Here is a 25,165-nt window from a genome sequence, read left to right on the forward strand (position 1 = left end):
CAAATAACCACCAACAGGAAGATGGATTGAAATTAGGATATATTCATACACTAGGATAGTATACAGCAATGAGAATAAATTACTGATAAAAACATAGATGGATCTCAAAAAGACATGATGAAAGAAGCCATGCACAGAAGTGTACATATAATTCCCTTCACATGAAGTTTAATAACAGTGAAAGTAACCTATGGTAATGGAAGTTAGAATAGTGCTGCTCTATAGTGCAAGGATGGCGAATACAAACGAGGAAGAAACATGGAAGAACCTTCTACAGTAACACATATGTTATCTATCTTGATCTGGATAGTGTTTTCACATATACATATAAAATTCAGACTACGTTTAAGATTTTTTGAATAGTGTCTGAGACCTCAAAAAGTAAATATATATATAAAAAAAACAAAGTTGACAACTTAATTGCCTATGCATAGTTTTTAATTCTTAAAATTTACACTAACTAGGACTTTTAAATCCAACCAAGATGGAATAACAAAGACATGATTTAATCTCGCACCTGAAATAACTAAAATTCAAATAAAATATACATATTATTTAGACTAGGACAATGATGCCTAAAATATTAGAAACAAAAAAATGAGCCCTCCATTTGTCCCAATTACTGCCTGATGAGTTTTTAGGCTGCAGCACAGGGAAGGATAACCTGAGTAGAGGTGGGTTCCCCAAGTTGAAGAGATAGAGTTGGAATAGGAAATATTTATGAAGATTAAATGTATGAAACACTTTGAATTACTCAATAAAAATTAGCTACCATTATTAATATTTCAAGGAAAATAAATATATCTGTGGGGATACAATGGTTGTGGTATTAATAAAACTCAAATTATTTTTGGATCCAGGCAGTTGCTTAGCTGGTTAACCTTTATTTTTGTGGTTGCTTTTTTTTTTTTTTTTTTTTTTTTTGAGACGGAGTTTCGCTGTTGTTACCCAGGCTGGAGTGCAATGGCGCAATCTCGGCTCACCGCAACCTCCGCCCCCTGGGTTCAGGCAATTCTCCTGCCTCAGCCTCCTGAGTAGCTGGGATTACAGGCACGCGCCACCGTGCCCAGCTAACTTTTTGTAATTTTTAGTAGAGACGGGGTTTCACCATGTTGACCAGGATGGTCTCGATCTGTTGACCTCGTGATCCACCCGCCTCGGCCTCCCAAAGTGCTGGGATTACAGGCTTGAGCCACCGCGCCCGGCCTTGTGGTTGCTTTTTAACTTTCAAAAATATGTTGTGTGTATTTTCTATTCACTGCTATTTCAAAAATACTTTTTTTCTTTCATCTTTTAGTAAAGAGTTTCTAAAATACCAGGGAGTAATGTCCTAGCCACTGGCTGACAGTATTCTTAGCTGAGGAATGTCTTATGACTTCTTTATGGTGTTCTCTGAAAATTAACAAGTTCACTCCACTAAAACATTTATTAGTCTGTTTATGCTTTGCCACTCCTGTTAGACTTCCATTTCCAAGAGGGATAATGATTAGGAAAAGATTCTGTATAAACAAAGTGTGAGTTGCAGAGAGAACTGATACATATCCTAATGGAATGCACATGTCCTGAGTGCTATAAAAATGCTACCTCTGACATGACTATGAAATGTTACTGTACAGAGATTTCTTAGATTACAAAATTTCAGAGTTAGATTATACTTAGGAGATTTCTCTTTTTATAGATGGAGGAAAAGACAAGAAGATTCAGTAATGTACTCAAAAATCAAATCTCAAAACAAGCCTCTTGACTCACAGTGCAATTTTCTTACCATTATGCCAGTTTTCCTCTTGTCGATTTCCCTTCTTGAATCATAGTTTCTAACTCAGCTTAACGCTGAATTTATTTTTCCATGGCCTCAACAAACTGTCATTCAGAAATGTTTCTATTAAAATAGTTGATTGAGACTTAAACCAAATATTACTATTTAAATTACTTTGGATTTAGCTAACAAGTCTTTCTTCCTCCTGAAAGTCAGAACTCCGAATTAAAGATTTGAAATAGACGGTCTTCAAAATTTATTAGTACATAACTAAGGCATACAGTAAGTAACCAAGGAAGTGTGTGGAATTTCTATCAATAAGCTCTGTAAGGAGAAACAAAAATTCAGTTTATCAGCATGAATATAACTGCTCCAATTTAAACAGAGAGTAGCCAGGATGGGTTATTTGCACCATTTAATCTACCTAACAGATACGTTTTATTTACAGACAATATTGATTTGAGTCATTCAGTCCAGAAAATATTTTCTACAGATTTTAGAAAACCAGACTTCTTGACCAGGTCAAACTCTAGAGATGGTAGATTTCTCGAGAATGTACAGACTATGCCTATGCAGAAAACAATCCTGGTAAGTCTAAATAATTGGGGGAAGTGAACAAGCATATATCAGACTCAATGTTCTCCTCTAAAAACTATTCACATATGGTACCCAGTGTAGGTCAAGGCCTCAAATTAAGATCCAATACTATGTGTTACCATGACATATGGTGAGATCAAGAGGGCTTCAAATGGCTCAAGTGCAAGTTTCCTCCCCACTCTACTCCCATGGATAAGTTCTACTAGCCAACTAGCCAAATAACACTCCTTATTAAACAGACCAGGCACAATTTCTGCTTATCCCTGAGTAGCAAGTTTCACTTTCCTGCCAGCCTACAGAATTATTCCAAGAAGCCAATGTGATCATCCCATGGGAATAAAAGGACACTCCACCCTATTGTTACTAAGAATCTTGCATGCCACAACTCCTGGTTGGTTCACTCTGTTCCCAAAGGTAACCCCTGTGTGGCCCTATGTAGTATACAGTGTCCTCCTCCCCTGGCTGTGAGTACATTGACTAAAACTGCCATTGATCTCCTTTGTCCAGTGTTGGGTGTACTATATTTAGCTATAAGGCAGGAATCCTTTCATCACCAAAGTAAACAGAAGACAAACACAGGCATAAATGATTTTGTATTGTAGCAAGTTGAACATATTAGCTGACAGAAGAGATGCTATTGGCATTGGGCTGGTCCTATTCCACAGTGTCTGCATTATGTATTGAAACGTCTTTGACCCATGCACCTCTTTTAGGGCATATAACCATCAAAATTACAAAACAAACATTTTATTTATTTCATATCCTTTTTCCTATAGGTGGCCAGCTGTTTTCCATTTTAGACCGCAGAATGAACGAAGAAAATGAATAAAATGTTGAATGAGAGATTACATAAAAGTGACAGGTGTTAAGCATTCTACTCAATGTGCCTCATTATCTTTAAAAATACAGATTATAATTTTTAATGTAAGGAAAAGTATAGTAAATGGTTTCACTTGGATTGTTAATAGTATGATTTTACCAGTATTACATAATTTTTATAAAACTTACAGGAGATTTACAGGTTACGATGGTAGTCGGAAAACAGATTTATATCCCTTGCCTCCTAAGGATTTGAAATGTTCATAAAAGAATATAGTGTAAACCAACAACAGAAAAAAAGATCGAGAAATGGAACCAGGAGAACAGAAGTGATTTTCATAAATTTCTAAGGAAAATGATTGTATACTCACTACTGAGGCAGAGCAGACGTTAGAGTCTGGAAAATGTGCCAAGGACACTGCAAAGAGAAGCAGTTGATTCAGAAAGTGGGGATTCAGAATCTACAAGTCAGAGAGCATACATGGAAGTAAAAAAGAACAAAAAATGAGATGTATTAGGCTGGGCGTGGTGGCTCAAGCCTGTAATCCCAGCACTTTGGGAGGCCGAGGCAGGTAGATCACGAGGTCAAGAGATCGAGACCATCCTGGTCAACATGGTGAAACCCCGTCTCTACTAAAAATACAAAAAATTAGCTGGACACGGTGGCGCGTGCTTGTAATCCCAGCTACTCAGGAGGCTGAGACAGGAGAATTGCCTGAACCCAGGAGGCGGAGGTTGCGGTGAGCCGAGATCGCGCCATCGCACTCCAGCCTGGGTAACAAGAGCAAAACTCTGTCTCAAAAAAAAAAAAAAAATGAGATGTATTTATGAATCCAAAAACAGTATCCCCACACCCACTTTCTTAATCTAGAAGGCATAATAACTGGAAGCCAACCAGGAAAATGATGTTCCTAAGATTGCTGTTTTTTTTTTTTTAATTCATTCATGTTGAGATGTGGCAAGCTCCTTCCATCTAAAAAAACTTATTTTTCATCTCAAGTTTTAATATTTGGATTATATCTTCCAGTATCCGGATATTGGTCGTTTGTAGTTGCTTGACATCTTGAAATATTACCCCTGAATATTGGTAATTTTCTGCAGTGTGACTTCCACTCCCCAAATTAGAAGAAAAAAAATATTCATCTCGGTGAATTGACCTTCCAGCAAGCCTAGTGATAAGATTTTTATTCTAGTAATAGGTATTGTCATGCTTTCGGGGCACAGTAGGGTAGAAAAGCCTTTGCCTTCAGTCCTAACTAGTGATGTCATGTCATTTGTGCTATAGAAGCCCTTTTGTGCTTGAGCATTATTCTTGCCTATCTAGCTTCAGAATCTGAGCCTCAGTTCTGGATGGCAAAAGTCTTCAGAGCTGAGGGCAATTCGATTTTTGCTAGGAAAGCCCCCAAGGTTTTCCTAGGGTGTTATGTTTATCTCAGTAGCCATGCTAACTTTCCAGCCAGACTGCAGAGATACTACCAAATACATTTAAACAAAGTTTTCTGCTTCAACTAGACAGAGTGCATTCTCTTGTTTACAGGAAGAATTTTAACCAACACATTTCATCTTGGTCCGTTTTCTCCTTAAAGAAATATTAGTAGCTTATGTGGTCTTCTACATGTCTTTTATCAGTATAGTCAATTTTACTTCTTTGTACTTTTACACAGCGTGAAGATTTTATATTTTATCAAATCTTCCAGAAGTCTAACTTTGTAGTCATTTTTCATTTTTGATTTCTCTATTTAAAAATTCTAAAATCATGTGTTTTCTTCCAAAATTCCTTTGTGAACCCTAATTATAACTGCTTGAAAGTTTATAGTAGACTTAAAATGTGTTACTCTGTTTCTCCCATTAGTTCTGTGTCCTATAAAAGCATTTGTCCTTTTTCTGTTTCTCCCTGCTGCAAAAATCACTGCCCTCTTGCGATGTCATGCAATCACTCTGCCTAGCAATGACAGTGGATGTGGGATACTTCCACATCAGGACCCATTATCTGTTATACTCTTCCTAAGAGACCATAGCTAATAAAATGGGAAATTTACGCCAATGGGCCTGAAACAAAAGCCTTGGCAAGCTGAGCACTCATCACCGAAATACGCCGAGGGGAAGATGTGCAGTTTGCAGATACGTGTGGCAAGGAGTCCTAACACTATTGCTACACTTGAGTGGTGAGTAGCCTTAGGGACAGGCAGTATCTTGCAGCATTTACATGCAACAAACACATAACAGCAGTTTTCCCAACGGGGTAAATTATTTGAAGGTCATCAGGCTCTCCCAAGCTGTCATCTTTATCTAAAAAAATTACATTGGTGATATATCCAGTGAGAACTGAGGTGAACATAATTTCCTTTCCCATGTTAAATTATGTTGGAACCAGGCAAGTTTCTTATCTTTGGGAAATTCAGAACATGCTATTTTTCAGTGGCATTAATGTATTTTTTCAGTAATGGAAATTTTACATGTTTTACAAAGTCTACTGACATACAAGGTCAATTAATCATAAATGTTTTACTTCGCCCAATATATTATTTGATTAAAACACTGACCTGATTTCTATTCTCGCCAAGAAGTAGTACTAGTCATTTACTAAAACATATGGTTTGAAATGTTTCATTCAAACTAATTTTTTATCGTTTTATTATTTGGATACATAAACTCTTAGGGAATATGAATCTTACCCATAGTTTACCATAGGACTCATAAAGACAGGTCTGACTGGTCAATTTTGTTAAATTTTTATCTATATTAACATATCTTATGTCTTCTTTCTGGTATGCTAAGAGACCCAGATAGGAAATATACAGTTACACATTTAGATGTCTCAGATAAAAATCATTTCTATCCATGTATTATATTTTCCATGTATTAGATTATTATAAGTACTAAGTGACTCTACTAGTTTAAAAAAAAAAAAACGAGTTTTTTTCCTTTTAAAAATCCATACTTCTAAATAGAACATGGGTGGGTCAAAGACTCTCAAAAGAAGTTAAAATATTTTTAACTAACTGGAAATGAAAATACAACTCACCTAAATTTGTATGAAGTGAAAATAAGGTTTGAGGAAAATACGCAGCATTAATTGTGTATATTAGAAGAGGCAAAAGAACTGAAGTCAACCGTCTGACCTTCCAACCTTAAACTAGAGAAAAAAAACAATTTAATCCTAACAAGCAGAAAATAGTAAGAATTAGAATGGAAATAAAATTAAAAACAGGGAAATAGAGAAAAATAAAAGCAAATTTTTAAGAAAAGACCAATAAATTTGATAAACCTTTAGTGGTCAAGATAACGAATAAAAGATAGAACACAAGTTCCTAATATAAAAAATGAAGGAGTTGTAATGACTAGTCTCATTGACTTTAAAGGGATAATAAAGAAATGCTGTGATTAGACGTTCTAGCTAGTAAAATTTCTATGCCTACAAATTTAAGTGGAAAAAAAAACTAATTACTTGAAAGACATACTACAAAAACTCACACGAAAAATAATCTGAATAGGCTTATATATATATTGAAGACATTGAATCAATGATAAATACACTTCAAAAAACAAAGCAATAGAGCCAGGAGCAGTGGCTCACGCCTGTAATCCCAGCACTTTGAGAGGCAAGATGGGCCAATCACTTGAGGCCAGGAGTTCAGGACTAGCCTGGCCAACATGATGAAACCCTGTCCCTACTAAAAATACAACAATTAGCCTGGCATGGTGGCAACAAGCCTGTAATCCCAACTATTCATGTGGCTGAGGCACTAGAACTACTTGAATGTTGGAGACAGAGGTTAAAGTGAGCTGAGATCCTGTCACTGCACTCCACAGCCGAGGTGGTACAAAAGTAATAGGTTAAGATACTTTTACTAGTACATTCTACTAATATGCTAGCAAAAATTAGGTAAAATAGGTTAGGATGTTAGTAAAACCATCTTAAGTTGATGCTTAAGAATGAGTATCAATCCTTCATAATCTCTTTCGGAAAACAGAAGCAGAGGAAGCTCTTCCTAACTCATTTTATGAGACTAGCATTACATTAATACCAAAGTCAGATAAAGATATTACAGGAAAGGAAAGCTACAGAATAACCCTCATAGACAGAGATATTAAAATTGGCAACAAAATACTAGCAAGTTGAATCTAACAATGTGAAAAAAATAATTATACACCATGATCAAGGTGGATTCATTCTAGGAATGCAAGGCTGGTTCAACATTTGAAAATTAATATAATCACATATACAGGCCTCAGAAGAAAAATCATATTATATGAATTAATGGAGAAAAAGCATTTCATAAAAATCTAACATTCATTCTCTTGATCAAGTTAGGAATAAAGAGGAACTTCAACTTGATTAAGAATATCTATAAAAAAACTATGCTGACATCATACTTAATGGTGAGAAATGAATATTTTCCCCTAAGATTGAGAACAAGGAAAGATGTCCTCTCTCAGCACCTCAGTTTAACGGTATACTAGAAGTCCTAGCTAGTAAAATATGGCAAGAAAGGAAATAAAAGGCACATGACTGGGAAGGAAGAAAACAGTCTTGTTTAAAGATATGATCATCTATATGAAAAATTCCATAGAATTCACCAGAAAAAAAAAAGACTCCTGGAATTAAGAAGTGTTTGTATTGTAAATGATAGGAGTTATTTAAGAAGAAAAAAAGAAATAAGACAAGCAACAAAAGAAATTATAGCAAGGTTGCAAATACAAGGCTCATAAGAAAAGTCCATTGCTTCCCTACATAACAGCAATGAATTGAAATCTGAAATACGTTATTTATAATTGCTAGAAAGTTATGTACATATGAACCTAACAATACATAAAAGGACCTACATGAAGAAAACTATAAAACTGAAGAAATAAAAGATATTCTATGTTCATTATTTGGAAGACTCAATAGTGTTAAGATTTAATTCAATGTCTATCAAAATCATAGAATGCTGTTTTGTGAATTTGAAAACCGATCCTAAAAATTATATGGAAGGCAAAACCACAAAAGAACCAATGCAATACTGATAAAGAACAAAATTGGAGAATTGACACTACCTGATTTTAAGACTTATTAAGCTATAACAAGTGTGGTGTTGGTGAAAAAAAAAAAGAGTCACGTAAGTCAATGCAATCAAAGAGTTCAGAAATAGAGCCAAACCATTATAATCAACTCAACTTTGAAAAAGGAACAAAGACAATTCAATGGAGAAAAGTCTCGTCAACAGTGCTGGAATAATTAGACATCTATATGCAAGTAAATGCATCTAAACAGACCTTTTACAAAACTTCAGCCAAAATAGATCGTAGACATAAATGTACAACATAATACCATAAAACTTCTAGAACAACAACAAAAAAAATCCAGGCTTGGATTTGGTGATGTGTTTTAGACAATATTAAAAATATCTATTCACTTTGGGAGGCCGAGGCCAGCAGATCACGAGGTCAAGAGGTCGAGACCATCCTGGCCATGGTGAAACCCCGTCTCTACTAAAAATACAAAAATTAGCTGGGCGTGGTGGCAGTGGTCCCAGCTACTCGGGAGGCTGAGGCGGAAGAATCACTTGAACCCAGGCGGAGGTTGCAGTGAGCTGAGATTGCACCACTGCACTCCAGCCTGGTGACAGAGTAAGACTCCGTCTCAAAAAAAAAAAAAAACTATTAAAATGATTTGATAAATTAGAAAATGAAATTAAAAATTCTCCTCTATGAAAGACACTTAAGAGAATCAAAAGACAAGTCGCAGACTGGGAAAAAATATTTTTCACAACATACAAAAATACTTTTGAAGTGCAAAAATTAAAATTTCATCACCATGGAATTGCAAATTAAAGTAACAGTGAAATACACACCTATTACTATGGCTAGAATCCAAGTCTTCACAATACCAAATATGAGTGAGAAGGTAGAACACAAACTTACCGTTGGCAGGAGTAAACTTTTTTTTGCTGGGGTGAGGGAGATATGGAGTTTCACCATGTTGCCCAGGCTGGTCTTGAACTCTTGAGCTGAAGCAAACACCAGGCCAGAGAATAAAACTGGATCCTTATCTCTCACCTAATAAAAAAAAGAAAAAGAAAAAGAAAAAAAAAATCAACTCAAGATGGATCAAGGACTTAAATATAAGACCTGCAGCTATAAAATGTCTGGAACATTGGAAAAAAACCTTCTAAATATTGGCTTAGGCAAGGGTTTCATGACCAAAAACCCAAAAGCAAATGCAATAAAAACAAAGATAAATAGCTGGGACTTAATTAAAGAGATTTTGCACCACAAAAGAACAGTCAGCAGAGTAAACAGACAACCCACAGAGTGGGAGAAAATCTTCCCAATCTATATATCTTGCAAAGGACTAATATCTAGAATCTACAATGAAAATTGGCAAGAAAAAAAATCCTATCAAAAAGTGAGCTAAGGACATGAATAGACAATTCTCAAAGATATACAAATGGCAACCAAACATGGAAAAAATGGTCATCACTAATGATTAGGTAAATACAAATCAAAACCACTGTGAGATGCCACCCTACCCCTGCAAGAATGGCCATAGTTAAACCAAAAATTGATAGATATGGGCGTGGATGCAGTGAATGGGGAACACTTCTACAGCACTAGTGGGAATGTGGACTAGTACAACCACTATGGAAAACATTGTGGAGATTCCTTAAAGAGCTAAAAGCAGAGTTAACATTTTTTATAGCCACTTTGGAAGATAATTTGGTAGAACAAAGCTACACATAGCCTTATTATATAATCCAGTAATCATCTAAGTGTTTACTCATTTGAAAACCTAATGTTCACATAAAAATCTGCCTGTGAATATGTACAGCAGCTTTTTCATCATCAAACTGAAAGCAAACAAGGTATCTTTCAATGGGTAGGTGAGTGAGCAAATAATTTACTGTATGACTGTACCACAGTTTATCAATAAAAAGTAATGAGCTATCAAGCCACAGAAAGACACACAGGGACCTTAATATTGCTACATCTGAAAAGGATTCATACTGCATTATTCCAATCATATCACATTCTTGAAAAGAAAATTACAGTAATGCTAAAAGATCAGTGGTTGTCAAGTGTTCAGGGGAGTGAGGATTGAATAGGTGAAACATGCAGGAATCTTTTACAAGTGTGAAACTACTCTGCAAAATACTGTGATTGTGGGTATGTGACACTGTACCTTGTGAAAACCCATAGACCTCATGGCACAAAGAAAAACAATGTAGGCAGCTTTTTAAAAATTATTTCGAAGTTTGGGGAAGTCCCAGAATGGAATGCAGAACAAAACAGTCTAACTGTATAATAAATGTGAGAAACTACCTCACAGAAGAGGCAAAGGTGCTGACTTAAGGATCCATGCAGATGAGAGTAGTTTATAAGACTAAAAGAAAAAGAAACTGTACATTGGCACTGCATTTTAATTGAGAAAGTTGTTTCCCATGAAAGTATAGATTAAGACTTCTGATACCACTATATAGGTACACTAGAACTGAATAAACAAGTGGTGGATGGTGGGAGCCAGGTTTCTCACTCTTAAAGCGGGAAGTTACAGACAAGCAAAATAAGGCTAGAATGATATATATGATAATGCATTATATGAGGCAGAGGTATCAATGTAAACTCAAGTTAAGCTTAAAATAGACACAGATGGTTTCACATAGAAATATTTGTAGATCTGAGTATATACATAGGTTAGTATACACACATTTTCCTGCTCTGTTGGTTCTTGAGAGGGTCTAGAAGCAATAAACACATCTAAAACTCCTAACACCGTTCTTCACTAAAATCAACCAGGTTTCCTGGAAGGAAAAGCAGATTCTAGGACTAGAGGGATAAATAACACAAGATAAGGTTAGAATATCTTGCAGTACCAGAAAGCAAGGAAGTGCCAAAACAAAAAACACCATGATGATGGTTTGTCAAAGGGACACAGGAGTCAACTCTAAGAGCTCTTAATGGTCAAAGCTGGAATAGCAGGGACAACAAAATGAAGTAGCATTGGTTATGATCCAAAATAAAATGAATATCTTTTGAGTATATACTGACATAAATGGCAACAGACGAAATCTCCAATGCAGAAGATTTCAGAACAATTTTTACAGATACTCCACTCTCAAATGGATGGAGCATAACCTCCCAGTCCTTAATGTGGGTTGTAAATAATGACTTCTTTCCATCTAATGCAGAAAGGGTACAAAAAATAAAAAAGGAACTCTACAGTAGAGCATCCTTACAAATCACCTCATCCAGGTGATCAACATTAACAGTGATACGTCATTGTATTTGTTCATTTTCCCACTGCTATAAGGAACTGCCCAAGACTGGGTAATTTACAAAGGAAACAGATTTAGTTCCATACAGCTAGAGAAGTCTCAGAAAACTTATTATCATGGCAAAAGGGGAAGCAGGCACGTATTATACAGTGGCAGGTGAGAGAGAGAAGTGTAAGCAGGGGAAATGCCAGGCGCTTATAAAACCATCAGGTTTCATGAAAACTCACTATCAAGAGAACAGCATGGGGAAAACCACTCCAATGATCAAATCACCCCCATGATCCAAATCTGCCTCAATACCTGGTGATTACTTTTCAAGATAAGATTTGGTGGGGACACAGAAACAAACCATATCAGTCATGATAGTATATTGTCCTCTGATGTGATGTTAAAAAAAAAAAAAATCACACTTTATATCTTCGTGGTCTTTCTTGCAAAAACCCAGGACCTCAATCTAATTATGAGAAAAACATCGAAAAAGACTCAATTAAAGGACACTGTAAGATACCTACCTCGTACTCTTCAAAACTTTTAAGGTCATCAAAAAACAAAGTAAATCTGAGAAACTCATCTCTAAGAGAAAGCTAAGGAAACAGAACTAAAGGTAATTTGGTATCTTGTATGGAACCTGCAACAACAACAAAAAAAAGACATCAGGTGAAAACTAAGGAAAACTGAGTGAAGTATAAACTTTGGTTAATAATACGTATTAATATTCATTAACTAGTTTTTACAACTATATGGTAGATATATATCTGTTAGTAATAGGGGAAATTGAGTGAGGGAACATATAGGAATTCTCTGTACTATTTTCATAGATTTCTCTATAAATCTAGAACTATTCTAAAAAATAAAATGTAAAGTTTAAAAAGACAAATCTATTTTTGTGCATTGCCATATCTGAATAGATTAAAAAGGACACATACAAAATTAGAAAAACATATCAGCAAAAAAAGTCCCAAATGCAGCTTTTCCCTTTTGCTAAAAGGGACCAGGGGATGATCTTTTAACAGCAACAGAGTTTATAAAACAGAAAAGACTGTTAAGCCTTTAAGAAGGCATTTGTTCCTATACAATTCAATGCATTTTCATCTATAACAAAGTACAGTTACCTAAATTGCTAAGTTTTATGTAACTATTGCCATTATATAAATGGCTATTAGTATAAATACATCACTATTCATAATATGCGATATTAACTCTGAAAGTCTGAGAAAACTAAGTGACATTGTTCTCATGCCAACTGTCTCTGAATCTCAGATTAACTTTCAATTAACTATGTTTCTGCAGTGAATAGAGGCAGGATTATCTTTGTTAATGTTGGCCTTAAGTAGATGTTTAATGGAGGTAGTGATTAAAATAAACACTCAGGGAAAAATGTGGTTAGGAAACAAGTCACAAAAAGAGAAAAAATTATCAAGGACATGTGTCAATGTTCAATTGCAGATGACAGAAAACAATGTGACTATTGTGAACCAAAGTGATTTAATGCTGAGAATGAAGTACTTACAAAATTGCTAGATGTTCTGAAGAAATTTGATCTGGGCTGGGCCTCAAAGAACAATTCCCAGGTCATCACTGCAAAACTGGCTCACCAAGGAAACCACTACCTTGGCTTGTTAGGAAACTGGAGAATCAAGACAGTGACCCAGTTTGACTCCAGGGATCAGGAAGCTGCTACTGAACTGCTGGTTCCTGATTCAAGTCCTGCACCAGGAAAATGCATGACCCCACCAGACCCTTCCTTTCCCCACTTCACCCTGCTCTGCATTCAAGCCTCTCCTGAGTATATCTGATTGAATTTAAATTGTATCTGGAGCGTCTGCTCCAAAGGAGGTCTGAGAAATGTATTTTAAGCTTTCTAGTCTCTGCTATACAGAAAATACATTAAGGATGGAATAAATGTTGAGTCAGTCGATCTGGCTTCTCTACCACTTGTGGCATTAGATGATTGCAAGGTGAGTAATGCATTTGAAGGGTTACTGACAAGCCTCCTACTAGCAGCATGTTTTTCCTCCAGAGTTTAACAAAGATCTATTCATATACACCTGCAGCCAACATATTACCCAGATACCCAAATATATCCAATGCATAGTACCCCTCAGGTTGTTGCAACTTTGTAGGTCATTTGTTCTAAAATATCTTTCTACCCTAGAGTCTGCATTCAAAATTGCTTTTCAAACATTTTCCTGATTTTTATATAATCTTTGAATTCCTTGAAATATGCATGCATTCATACACACAAACAAAATGGGAAACAAAATTCTATTAAAAACATACAACAATCAATTACTAGAAGAAAGCCATAGGAGTTGATCATCAGAAAAATTGTTGAATGAGGCATGAATAATCTCTTAAACAAGAAGTCTTCGGGGAACTCTGTTAGCAATGTGCCAATCCACTTCTGTCATAGTTGTATGTGAAGACAGATGAAATATGAGAAGCTGCCAAAGGTTGCTGAGCTTCCTAAGACATTTCAAAGTGCCTCTCAATTACAGATGGCACCAATGAAAGTGTACAAGCTTAAAATATTCATTTGTATTAAGAATGAAATCATTCTCACTTTTACTCATTCTTTACATTTCTAAATAACACTCTAATAGAAGGTGTTATACAAAAGAGTTCTTTAAATTGAGTGGAAATAAGATCCGAACACAGTATTAAAAACTAAAATAACCTTCTCTTCCCAGTCTATAAAATTCCTGAGATAAGTTTCTGAAACGAAGTATTCATCATCCAGATAGAGTGCCAAGAAACAGTGGTTTAAGAGGATGCTAAATTTAACCTGCTTACAATTGAATTGCTACTATATCAAGAAAAGAATGTTCCACATTGAATTTACTAGCACACATCAATTTATGCATCAAACACCTTTTCTTCTGTAAAATATACTCTATTTTATCTTCACTTTTGTATACCACCCTTAAGAAGAATTCTTCATGGATGCCTCCAGGAGAAGATAAAAACTTTGTACCATCAGATTTTCACTAACACTCAAAATTTATACTACATATTTACAAACCCTAATTAACAGATATAATGGGATTTCTATCAAAGAAAGTTACTTTTAAAACCAGAAAATGCTGTATTATAGTTTTTCCTTACACTTGAACTTTAGAAGACTTTATAATAAGATTAAACAAAAGCATTATATTTTCTTTTACTTTGTCCCTAAGTAATGAAGATGGAGCTCTGTTTAACATAAGTGTTTCTTTTCCATGGCAGGCATCCAAATGGCTTAACAGTCACAGGCTAGCATAACATACCCTCATAATTCGTCAGATGCTTTTATGAGTTACTGTACTCAGAGTATAATCCTATTTTCTCCATCTTAATTTTTAAATAACTTTAAAATAGATTGATAGAAGTTTATAAATAACATTCTTTTGACTATAGGGCAAAAAAACTAGCATCTATAAAGGGCCTACTATATATCTAGTAAGATGGTTGAAGCACTCACATTTACTCTTTTGATCTCAACATCTCTCTGCAGCAGATAACAACCATAACCACTTTTATACAAAAAAGAAAACAGCCTAAAAATATTGTACTTACTGATGAGTGATAAAATTATTTTATCCCAATTCTGATGTTCCTCACAGCCATGAACCTTCCACATCCTTACATATTTGCTGCCGTGAGATTTAATGTTATGAACACTGAACAGAGCAAGCATTCTTTTCTACTCTTGAATCACGCTCAGGAAATGGGTGCCTTGAATACAAAGCTACCCTGTAGAATGTTCCTAAACAGCTCTGTATACAAACCATACTTCTATCTCAGTTATTCTGTAGTCTAAGATATGTAATGACTGTGTCCCTCATCTAAGATGGTAGTCCATCTTAGTGAAATAAGATTTTTCCTTAAAAAGTTTCTTTAGGAACCGCCTGTTTTTCAGAAGTTTGCTATTCCATAATTTGAGTTATTGTTAGGTCATTAAAATATAATACAAAATGCACACCAATAATCATAAGCATACAATCTCCCCAATTAATTCCACATCCACAGCTTCAGAGCTCACACCATTTTATGAAATGTTTTCATACATATGAAATAAGCACAAGAAGAAATTCTGTCCAAGCTGGTTAGAAAGGACAAAATTCTGTTGGGAAACAGATCTTGAAGGAGGACTATCTCCAAACTGTGTTCACATTTGTCCTCAGTGGCCTTTCTAAAGCCATCAAAAAAAGAGGGTGAGTCTGGAAGACCCTGTGGATTAATGAGGAATCAAACTTTTTTCCTTTCACCAGGGAAAAATCATTTAGTTGATGCAAAAATTTATTTTGACTCATTTTTGTTTCACCTTAGCATGGATAATCACTTTGACAACAGAGAAAAGAACAACTAGCTATCCTTAGAGGTGGTTAATTATGCTCAACGGCTTACTCTGGAGATTTTTAACCTCAACATTATGCTACAAGTGAAATAGTCACCAGTTAAGCACATGCCACAGCAACCCATCATCTTAGTCCTAGTAGAATTTGTATCATGTCACATCTTATTAGGACCCAGGTTGTTACATTCTGGGCCAGACAGATTCCCGAAACTGTCAGTTATGTTGTAAGAGCCAGGCATTATAAGAGTATTCTACGGAAACATTTTTAGCTTTCCTATTAAGAATATTCTAAGTTGAAGTAAAAAGAGCAGTGGGAAAAAATGGGTTTGTATGTGAAAGGATCTACCAACACTTCACATTTAATCAGGTAAAGTATGGCAATGGCTTCTAGTATTAGAAAGATCATAGCCTGAAGTATACTCCAAACTTACTATCATTTTTCCTTAAATAATGGCCACTGATTGTCTTCCCAGGACTGGATTATCCAGCTAAATTCTGTTTGAAATATAAAGATGTTTTAGAGCCTAAGAGGCTTGACAATTCCAGAAGATGGAAATTTAAAGGGCTCATACAGTGTCAAATATGATCATTTAAAAATTACCCTTAGTGCTGTGTGTGTGTGTGTGTGTGTGTGTGTATTAAATCGTCTCACCAAGAAGACGCATGAACTTGAACATTCATTACAGCATTATTTAGAAGAGCAAAGACATAGAATTAACCTAAGTGGCCATTAATATAGATTGGATGAAGAAATTAGCGAACATGGGAATAAGGGGTATACTCATCAGGTTTAATATTAAAGCAGCTGGTGCTCTGGAATAAAAAGCTTCCATTTTTCAGCTGTTAGCACAAAGATAGGGGGATATTTGGACTTTTGGGAGAAAGGAATAACCTATGTTTCAAGGATTTCCAAGAAATGTTATTGAAGTCAGTTTAAAATCAACAAGGTGCATAAATATTGAGCATCTTTTTATAGCAAAAGCCAAATAGGGCAGTTTTTAATCAGATTTTTTATAGTAAGGCAACTAATTGAAGGTTGTATTGTATTTAGGTAATACTCTATATTTAATAAAGAAATATTTTAAATGTCAGGCTCCCTCAGGGAGTAATCCTTGCTAGCTGTGTTAAATTTACACAGCTAAACTTCTCACAGTAGAAGCTAAAGTTACCTATAAAAATGTTGCTACACTTTGGGAGGAAATTCCCCTTCTGCAATTCCATAGTTGAGTGGAATGAAGTGATCAACATCCAGAGCTGACTGTGCGAGGGCAACATGTTGGCGGGCACTTGAAACGTGGCTGTTTCACGTAAAGATTTTTTTTTTAAGTGAAAAATATACATCAGATTTCAAAAATTTCGAATGAAAAGAATGTGAAATTCCTCATAATTGTTGGTTACATGTTTAAATAATTTTGTATATGTTGGGTTACATTATTAAAATTAACTTCGTTTGTTTTCAATTGCATTGTATATGTGGCTGCTAGAAAATTTTTAGTTACGTTGTGTGGCTGGCATAGTTCTAAGAGATAGTGCTGGTCCCAAGACCATTGAATCCACAATATAGCTAGAGAGAAATTACGTAGACGTGTCCACTCACTTTCAGGAAGCCCCAATATCACAGAAATTGGCCTGAAACTACTAAGCTCCCTTCTATATAAGGTATGTTATCTACGACAGCCAGAATTGTTTCATTCTTCCATGCCTCCATCTATCAATAACTTCCTTCCTACATCCATTAATGAAAACACATCTAGCAATGCAAATTGGCCTGGAGTAAAGAGCATAGGCTATAAGCTACAACCTGGGCTATCCTTGGTGATAGATAAGGGCAAAGCCAGGGAAGCTCTGGGATACTCAGTGTCTACAAGGGACTGAAACTTTTTTTTCCAATAACTTCAACTTTTATTTTGGAAGTCGGTTTGTCACCTGGGTATATTGCATGATGTTTAAGTTTGGGGTACAACTGAATGAACACCCAGGCACGGAACATAATACCCAATTACCTAATAGTTTTTCAACCCCGGATCCCCTCCCTCTGTCCACTAGTAGTCCCCAGTGTCTATTGCCATCTTTAAGTTCAGGTTTACCCAGTGTTTTGCTCCCATGTGTAAGTAGGAACATATGGTATTTGGTTTTCTGTTCCCATGTTAATTGACTTGAGATAGTGGCCTCCAGCTGCATCTATGTTGCTGCAAAGAACAATTTCATTTGTTCATGGCTGTGTAGTATTCCTTGGTGTTTCTTTATCCAGTCTATGTTAATGGGCTCTTCAGTTGATCCCATCTCTTTGCTCTTGGGAATACTGCTGTGATGAACTTACAAGGGTATGTGTTTTCTTGGTAGGACAATTTTCTTTCCCCAGACATATACTTAGTAAGGGATTGCTGGGTCAAATGGTAGTTCCATTTTAAATGCTTTGAGAAGTCTCCCAACTGCTTTTCCCAGTGGTTGAACTAGTTTACATTTCCACTACAATTTATGAGTTCCTTTTATCCACAGCCTCACCATCTGTTTTCTACCTTAACAGCCATTCTGACTAGTATGAGATATTATCTCATTGTGGTTTCCATTTGTGTTATTTGCATTTTTCTGATAATTGGCAATGTGGAACATTGTTTTTTGGCCACCTGTATGTGTTCTGAGAAATGTCTGTTCATGTAGTTTTGCACTTTAATTACTTGCTTTTGGCCTGTTCAGTCATTTCAGATTCTTAGATTCTGGATATTAGAACTTTGGGAGAAAATATCAGAAAACTATGCATCCAACATTCTCTATGTTATTTACTCTGTTGACAATTTCTGTGGCAGTGCAGAAGCTCTTCAGTTTCATTCAGTCTCACTTGGCAATTTTTTTTTTTTTTTGCAGTTGTTTTTGAGGACTTCATAAATTCTTTCCCAAGACTTATGTCTAGAATGGTGCTTTCTAAGGTTGCCTTTTAGGATTCTTATAAGTTTGAGGTCTTACATTTAAATTTATCATCATCTTGAGTAAATTTTTGCATGTAGTAAAAGGTCCAGTTTCATCTTCTGCATATAGCCATCCAGCAATCCCAGCACTATTTGAGTAGGGAGTCCTTTCCCTATTGCTCATTTTTGTCAACTTTGTCAAAAATCTGATGGCAGTAGGTGTGCAGCTTTATTTCTGGGTTCTCTATTCTCTTCCCTTGAGGAAGAGATTTTCTTCTTACATAGTATTCAGAAATAAGTCATTTATTTGCATTAAAAAGTGGGTAATCAAAGGAAAAGAACTCATTTCCCCATGTCAAAGGAGAGTTAGTAAAATAATTTATAAAATAAAAATTTCACTAGGGACTGAGTAACTTTTGTTTTAGTATGTATTCTGAGAAATAAAGTCTGGCAGCAAATGGCGTATTAACCTTGGCTATATCTTTACCAGTTCAAGAAACCTATGGAAAGGTTTTATAGCATGGAAAGAAAATCTACTTAAGATTTGGGAGAAAAGCATGCTTGTGAACACGGAAGAAAATGCGATTTCATCTGGTTTTATAGACCCTTTGAAATAAGATAAACTGACATGACAAGAAAGAATACTAGCTAAGACAAAAATAGAGTAGGCAGATAAAATTCAAAGAAATAATAAATCTATATTGAAGGCAATGGAGTGCAGAGTCAACACTAAAGTGGGCCGGAAACATGATTTAGAATATTGGTTCTCAAATTCTTGTCAACAAGCCAACTGCATGAAAATCACCTGGACTGAGTCATACACAAATATAGGAAACTCCCTTTGCAGAGTCTAATTCAGTTGATATAATACATCCTGAAATTGTGTGTTATAAAAAGTCCTCTAGGTGATTCTAATATACATTTACATGTTGAAATGGTTGATGCAGGGAACCAAAAGCCATATGCCAATGGAGAGGGAAGGATAAAGGAAAATGCCAACTATAGGAGAAAGCAGAAAATGGATATGATATGCAAATTAGCAGTAAGTTTCTATGGGAGAGAAAAAATAAGGGAGTAAAAATATTTTCAGAACCTTAGAAATAGACAGGTATCTGCAACCTGGAATTGATTTATGGGAATTCTATGGAAAGTAAGTAAAATGGCATTACTGGACTTCTTTTGGTAAAATTCCTGATTGTCAAAGAGAAAAAAAATTATACAAATATCTACAGAGAAAGTTACTTGGGATTAATTTCAAAGAATAAAAGATTAGGCTTTTTCTAACTTGTCTGAAAATAGTTTGCTGCAGTAATAAAATATTGTAAAGAAAAGTTGATTAAAATAATCTTTAGCCTAAGAATTTAAAATCCTTTGAGAATTAATTAGTTGACCTTTTATTTATGTCCAAAGGAGACAAAAATATTGCAGGTATTCAGGCATAAAAAATTGGTCAACTAGACTATTTTTTCATGGATAGAACACTGATTTAGCAAGACACCTTGAAATTTTTTTAATTTCAAAAATTGGTAAATCAGAAAAATAAAGCAAATACCAGATTAAGGCCCATGATAATTCTATAATGATTGAAACCATGTGATATTCTAGTAAGATATGTCCTAGAAACAAAACAGAAAGTAGAAGCAAATTGAAGTATACACTTTTAATATGTTTATGTTCAAAGAATATTTAATGAAAAGGAAATAATTTGTAAATACATCAATGTATAGAGAAAAAAATACATGAAGTAAATTCAATGAAAAATTAATTTTTTACGGGGGAGATTTTACTTAATATTGATTCAACATTTGCTAATTAAAAGCTTGCATAAGGAGTTACCTGATGGAAAGAATATAATCAAAATTATAGCCCTTAAAAGTATTTCTTGATATTGCAAAAACCTTGTGAAATATTATTTGGTTTGTAACAAAGGTCGCTGTGTGGCCTCCACACATCCAGACAGGAGAAAAAAAATCAATATGTAAAGAATGGACTTGAATAACAGACCAAATGAACCTAACATATATACAGAACATATGACCTAACAGCAGAAGGCACATTCTTCTAATTTTTCATGTGCACTTGAGAATAGATCACATGTTAAGTCAACAAACAATTTCAGCAATATTAAGACTGAAATCATACCAGGTATCTTTTCCAAACACAAGTGGATGAAACTAGGAACAGAGGGGAAACTGGAAAAAATTCATAAATATGTGGAAATTCAACAGCACTCCTGAACAACTAATGGATTGAATAAATGAAAAGGGGAAATTCAGAAATATTCTGAGCCAAAGAAAAGACAGCATACCAAAATTTATGGTATGCCACAAAAGCAGTAATAAGATGGAAGTTTATAGCAATAAATGCCAACATGAGAAAGCCTTGCAAATAAACAACTACTTTTACAACTTGAGAACTTAAAGATAAATAAAATAGGCTCAAAGTTAGCTGAAGGAAATGAGATTTGAGCAGAAATAAAGTAGATAATAGAAACAACTGGAAAAAAACAACTAAGTTGGCTTTATGAAAAAATTGACAAAAGTTTAAGACTAGAAAGAAAATCAGAAATTAAAGAGGAATCATTACAAAATAAGGATACCACAAAAATAAAAAAGATAAGGGGGGGGGGCTATGGGGGAGTGATATTAGCAGGACTTAGGACTTTTCACCGTCTCCCTGAAGAAACTTCAATTTGAACTATTAAACATCAAAATACCTTTACAAGAGCTAGAGAATTCAGGTGAGAGATTATATAACTTGAGTTTATCACAGAAATAAGAAAAGATGCATTGAAGAAGACAGAAAGTATAGTTTCATCTTATTCATATGATCTTTCTTCTAAGCCCAGGTGGCATAGCATGGAGAGAGATACCCTGCATGTGAGAAGAATGAAGTATGCACCTGCCTTTGCCCCAGATACCAGCACCAGGCATATCCCGGTGAAACCTGGCACCAGGCCAACTCCCATAACTTAAGGCTCCAAGACTTATCCTCTAGACTCAAGCTCCAGGCCTCCCTCAGCCTCCAAGCCTGCCCCATTGTACCCATGGACCCAGGCTCCAGTCTGGCATCTGTCAACCTTGATTTCAGTCCCATCCCAGTCCTAGGAGGCCCCTGTAGTTCCAGGCTTCTGGACTGCTTCTGTGGACCCAAGCTCCATGCCTGCCTCCATGAGAGCCAGGCCAGTCCCCATGGCTTTCAGCCAGCCTCAGGCTCCAGGCCAATTCCAGTTGACCCGGAGTTCAGAACCATCAGGCAGACCAGAATCCAGGCCCACCACACACACACACACACCAACTCAAAATAGATTACAGGCTTAAAACTTGTAAGTACAAAATTCCTAGAAAGAAAGTTAAAGAAAATTCTTCATGGCATTGGTCTTAGCAATGATTTATTGGATATGCCACAAAAACATAGGTAACAAAAGCAAAAATAGTCAAGTGGAGTTGCATCAAACTAAGATTCCACACAACAGAGTGAAGAGACAACCTACAGAATGGGAGGAAGTATTTTCCAGTCACACATCTGATAAGGGATTAACATCCATAGTTTATATGTCGATATAGCAAAAAATAATGTGATTTGAATTGGGCAAATAACATGAATAGACGTTTCTTCAAAGAAGATATACAAATAACCAACAGGCATGTAAAGATGCTCAATATTACTAATCAGGGAAATGCAAATTAAAACAATGAAATATCACTTCACACCTATTAGAACAATCTTTTTCAGTGTTGTTTAGAACGTAGAAAAAAGGAACACTGTACTCTGTTGAAGTGAATAAAATGGTGAAGCTGTTATGGAAAACAGTATGGAGGTTACTCCAAAAGTAAAAAATAGGTTGGTTTGTTTTTCCAAGATGGTGGATTAGGAGCCTTTAGCATGCCTCAGCCACTTGAAATAGTAGGATAATTCATAAAGATTAACTCTGTGAGCTTTATTCAAGAAGGAAAACTGGATCCACCAGAATTGTAAATGATACTTCAGATCCCAGGGAGGAGAATGCCAGCAAATAGGCTGTGTTACAGTGTCTAGCTGATGAAAATTAGTGAAGCGCCAGTATGTAAGAAAGGAAGAAAACCTTTCTTCTATGACTCACCTTTCCACTGGGAATCCAAGCAACCCAGCCAGGAGAGCACTATTTCTCCAAGCCCTGAAGCTAATTTTAGGACAGTCTTGCAGATGCCATGAGAAAGACACCAGCAAAAACTGCAGACATTTTCTCAAACCTGGGACTGAGAGCAGGATATCATTTTTGATCTGGGTGCATATAAAGTAATCTTTGGAAACCTGGTAGTGCGGCTGCACAGGAATTTTAGTCTCAGGCTAGAGATTGAAATGCCATCTTTAGAGTGGGCTAGGGGCCGCTACAACCAGAACTGGAGAAATTGCCTCAACAGTCACTGGAATTGTGCTCTCCCTCATCACAAGCCTAGGGTGGGAAGAGAGCAGCTACAGGTAAAGTTGCCCCTGAGCCAAAAGACTTGCTGCCAGGTCCAGCTTTATGTGCTGAAATCAGTCTGTGTGTGCCATTGCTGGGTACCCCAGCCCGCTCTGCTAACAATGTGGTGCAGCACAACTTTCTCCACTCTACCCCCTTAGGCAGATTTCTAGGTATTTGGAGCACCAGTTCTCGTTCAGCTGCCTGAGCTGCCTCACCCTTTCTGGGCCTAGATTGTGGTATGGTGAAACACTTTGCTCTGCACACAGGCAGATTTCCAGGTATCTGAAACACCTTCTCTCCTGGCTTAGGAGCTTAGGTTTCCCTCCAAACACATGCAGAAAACTTGAGGCTGAGGAGGGTTTCCAGATCCATGCCTAGGCATACTTCTGGGCACTTAATGGCCACCCACTGAATTCTCCCTCAGGGCTGCTGCTTGTGCCTGTTATCAGAGAACCTGTAGGCAGATCTGCCCAGACCAGCCTCATTCACCTCAGCCCCTCTACCTCAGCATGGAGCAGGGAGCTCAGATCCCTGTGCATGCCACAGACCAGCACATTGCCCAATACACTGGAGAGCTTCTGCCAGTAAACAAGGATAAAATGTATACCCAGCCACATTTGACCACAGCAAGCCTTACCTATAAGCATCTACTACTGACTGATAGGTCAAACTGCAAAGGCCAGTATTAGTGCATAGGGCTATAGAAGCAAAGCCAAAAACCCTACCCAGCATTCTCTATGGCCATAACCCCTAGGAAAGGGTAGGGGAAGGGAAAAACAAAGAAAAAAAAATTCAATCTGTAAGACAATAATTACTAAGATTAGAAGCACCACCATTTTCAGATTGAAAGAAACCAGCACAAGAATTTGGGCATCATGAAAAAAAAAAAAAAATCTGAATGTACTGATAGCACCAAAGAATCACACTAGCTCTCCAGCAGTGGTCCCCCTAACCAAAATCGAAAATCAGAACTGACAAATTCAAAACATGGATTGCAAGAAAGATTAAGGAGATCCAAGATGAGGTTGAAGATCAACACAAAATAATCTCTAAAGTAAGACAGGAAATGAAGGATAAGCATCCTAAAAAGAAATCTATCAGCTTCTGTAATTGAAAATTTCACTTAAGGAACTTCAAAATACAATTGAAAACTTTAGTAATAGATTGAACCAAGCAGAGGAAAAAGTTTCAGAGCTTAAAACAGGCTTTTGACCTAATACAGTCAGACAAAAATAAAATTTTAATGAACATTCTTTGAGAAATATGAGATTATATAAAGTGACCTATGAATTACTGGTATTCCTGAGAAAGAGAAAAAGAAGCCACCTGGAAAATATATTTGAAGATATAATTCAAGAAAATTTTCCTAATATTCCCAGAAAGGGTGACATCTAGACACAATCCAGAGAATGCCTGTGAAATACTATACAAGATGAACATCACTAAGGAATACAGTCACCAGACTGTCCAAGATCAATGCCAAAGAAAAATCATCTTAAAAGGTAGTTGAAGGAAAAGGTCAGAACATGTATAAAGGGAACTCCATCAGGCTAACAGTGGGCTTCTTGGCAGAAACCTTACAAACCAAGAGACTAGGGGACTATTTTCAATATTCTTAAGGAAAAGAAATGGCAATGAACAATTTCATATTCCATTAAACTGAGCTTTATAAGCAAAGGAGAAATAAAAGCTTTTCCAGAAAAGCAACGCTGAAGAAATCTGTTACCATCCAATCAGCCTTATGAGAGATCCTTAAGACTTCTAAATATGGAAACAAAGTATCAGAATCTTCTACCACAGAAGCATGCTTAAGTACAGGGCCCACAAATCCTATAAACCAACCACACAACTACAGGCCGGGCACGGTGGCTCAAGCCTGTAATCCCAGCACTTTGGGAGGCCGAGGCGGGTGGATCACGAGGTCAAGAGATCGAGACCATCCTGGTCAACATGGTGAAACCCCATCTCTACTAAAAATACAAAAAAATTAGCTGGGCATGGTGGCACATGCCTGTAATCCCAGCTACTCAGGAGGCTGAGGCAGGA

The 25,165-nt window shown here is 36.2% G+C and overlaps 1 long non-coding RNA gene across 5 annotated transcripts in view; it reads right to left on the minus strand.

The window, feature by feature from the left end:
* The window catches only part of LOC118154541 (uncharacterized), a 310,862-nt gene that overhangs the window by 146,517 nt on the left and 139,180 nt on the right, over positions 1-25,165 (minus strand). For 4 of the 5 annotated variants that reach the window (XR_013519318.1, XR_013519317.1, XR_013519316.1 and 1 more), the window contains one exon: positions 9,080-9,214. This is a non-coding gene — a long non-coding RNA (uncharacterized LOC118154541). Of the gene's footprint in view, positions 1-896; positions 3,591-9,079; positions 9,215-25,165 lie in introns of those variants that run through there. The other variant, XR_008482095.2, reaches the window with a different exon arrangement.

Source organism: Callithrix jacchus, chromosome 6 (assembly GCF_049354715.1).
Source record: "Callithrix jacchus isolate 240 chromosome 6, calJac240_pri, whole genome shotgun sequence".
Lineage (NCBI taxonomy): Eukaryota > Metazoa > Chordata > Mammalia > Primates > Cebidae > Callithrix > Callithrix jacchus.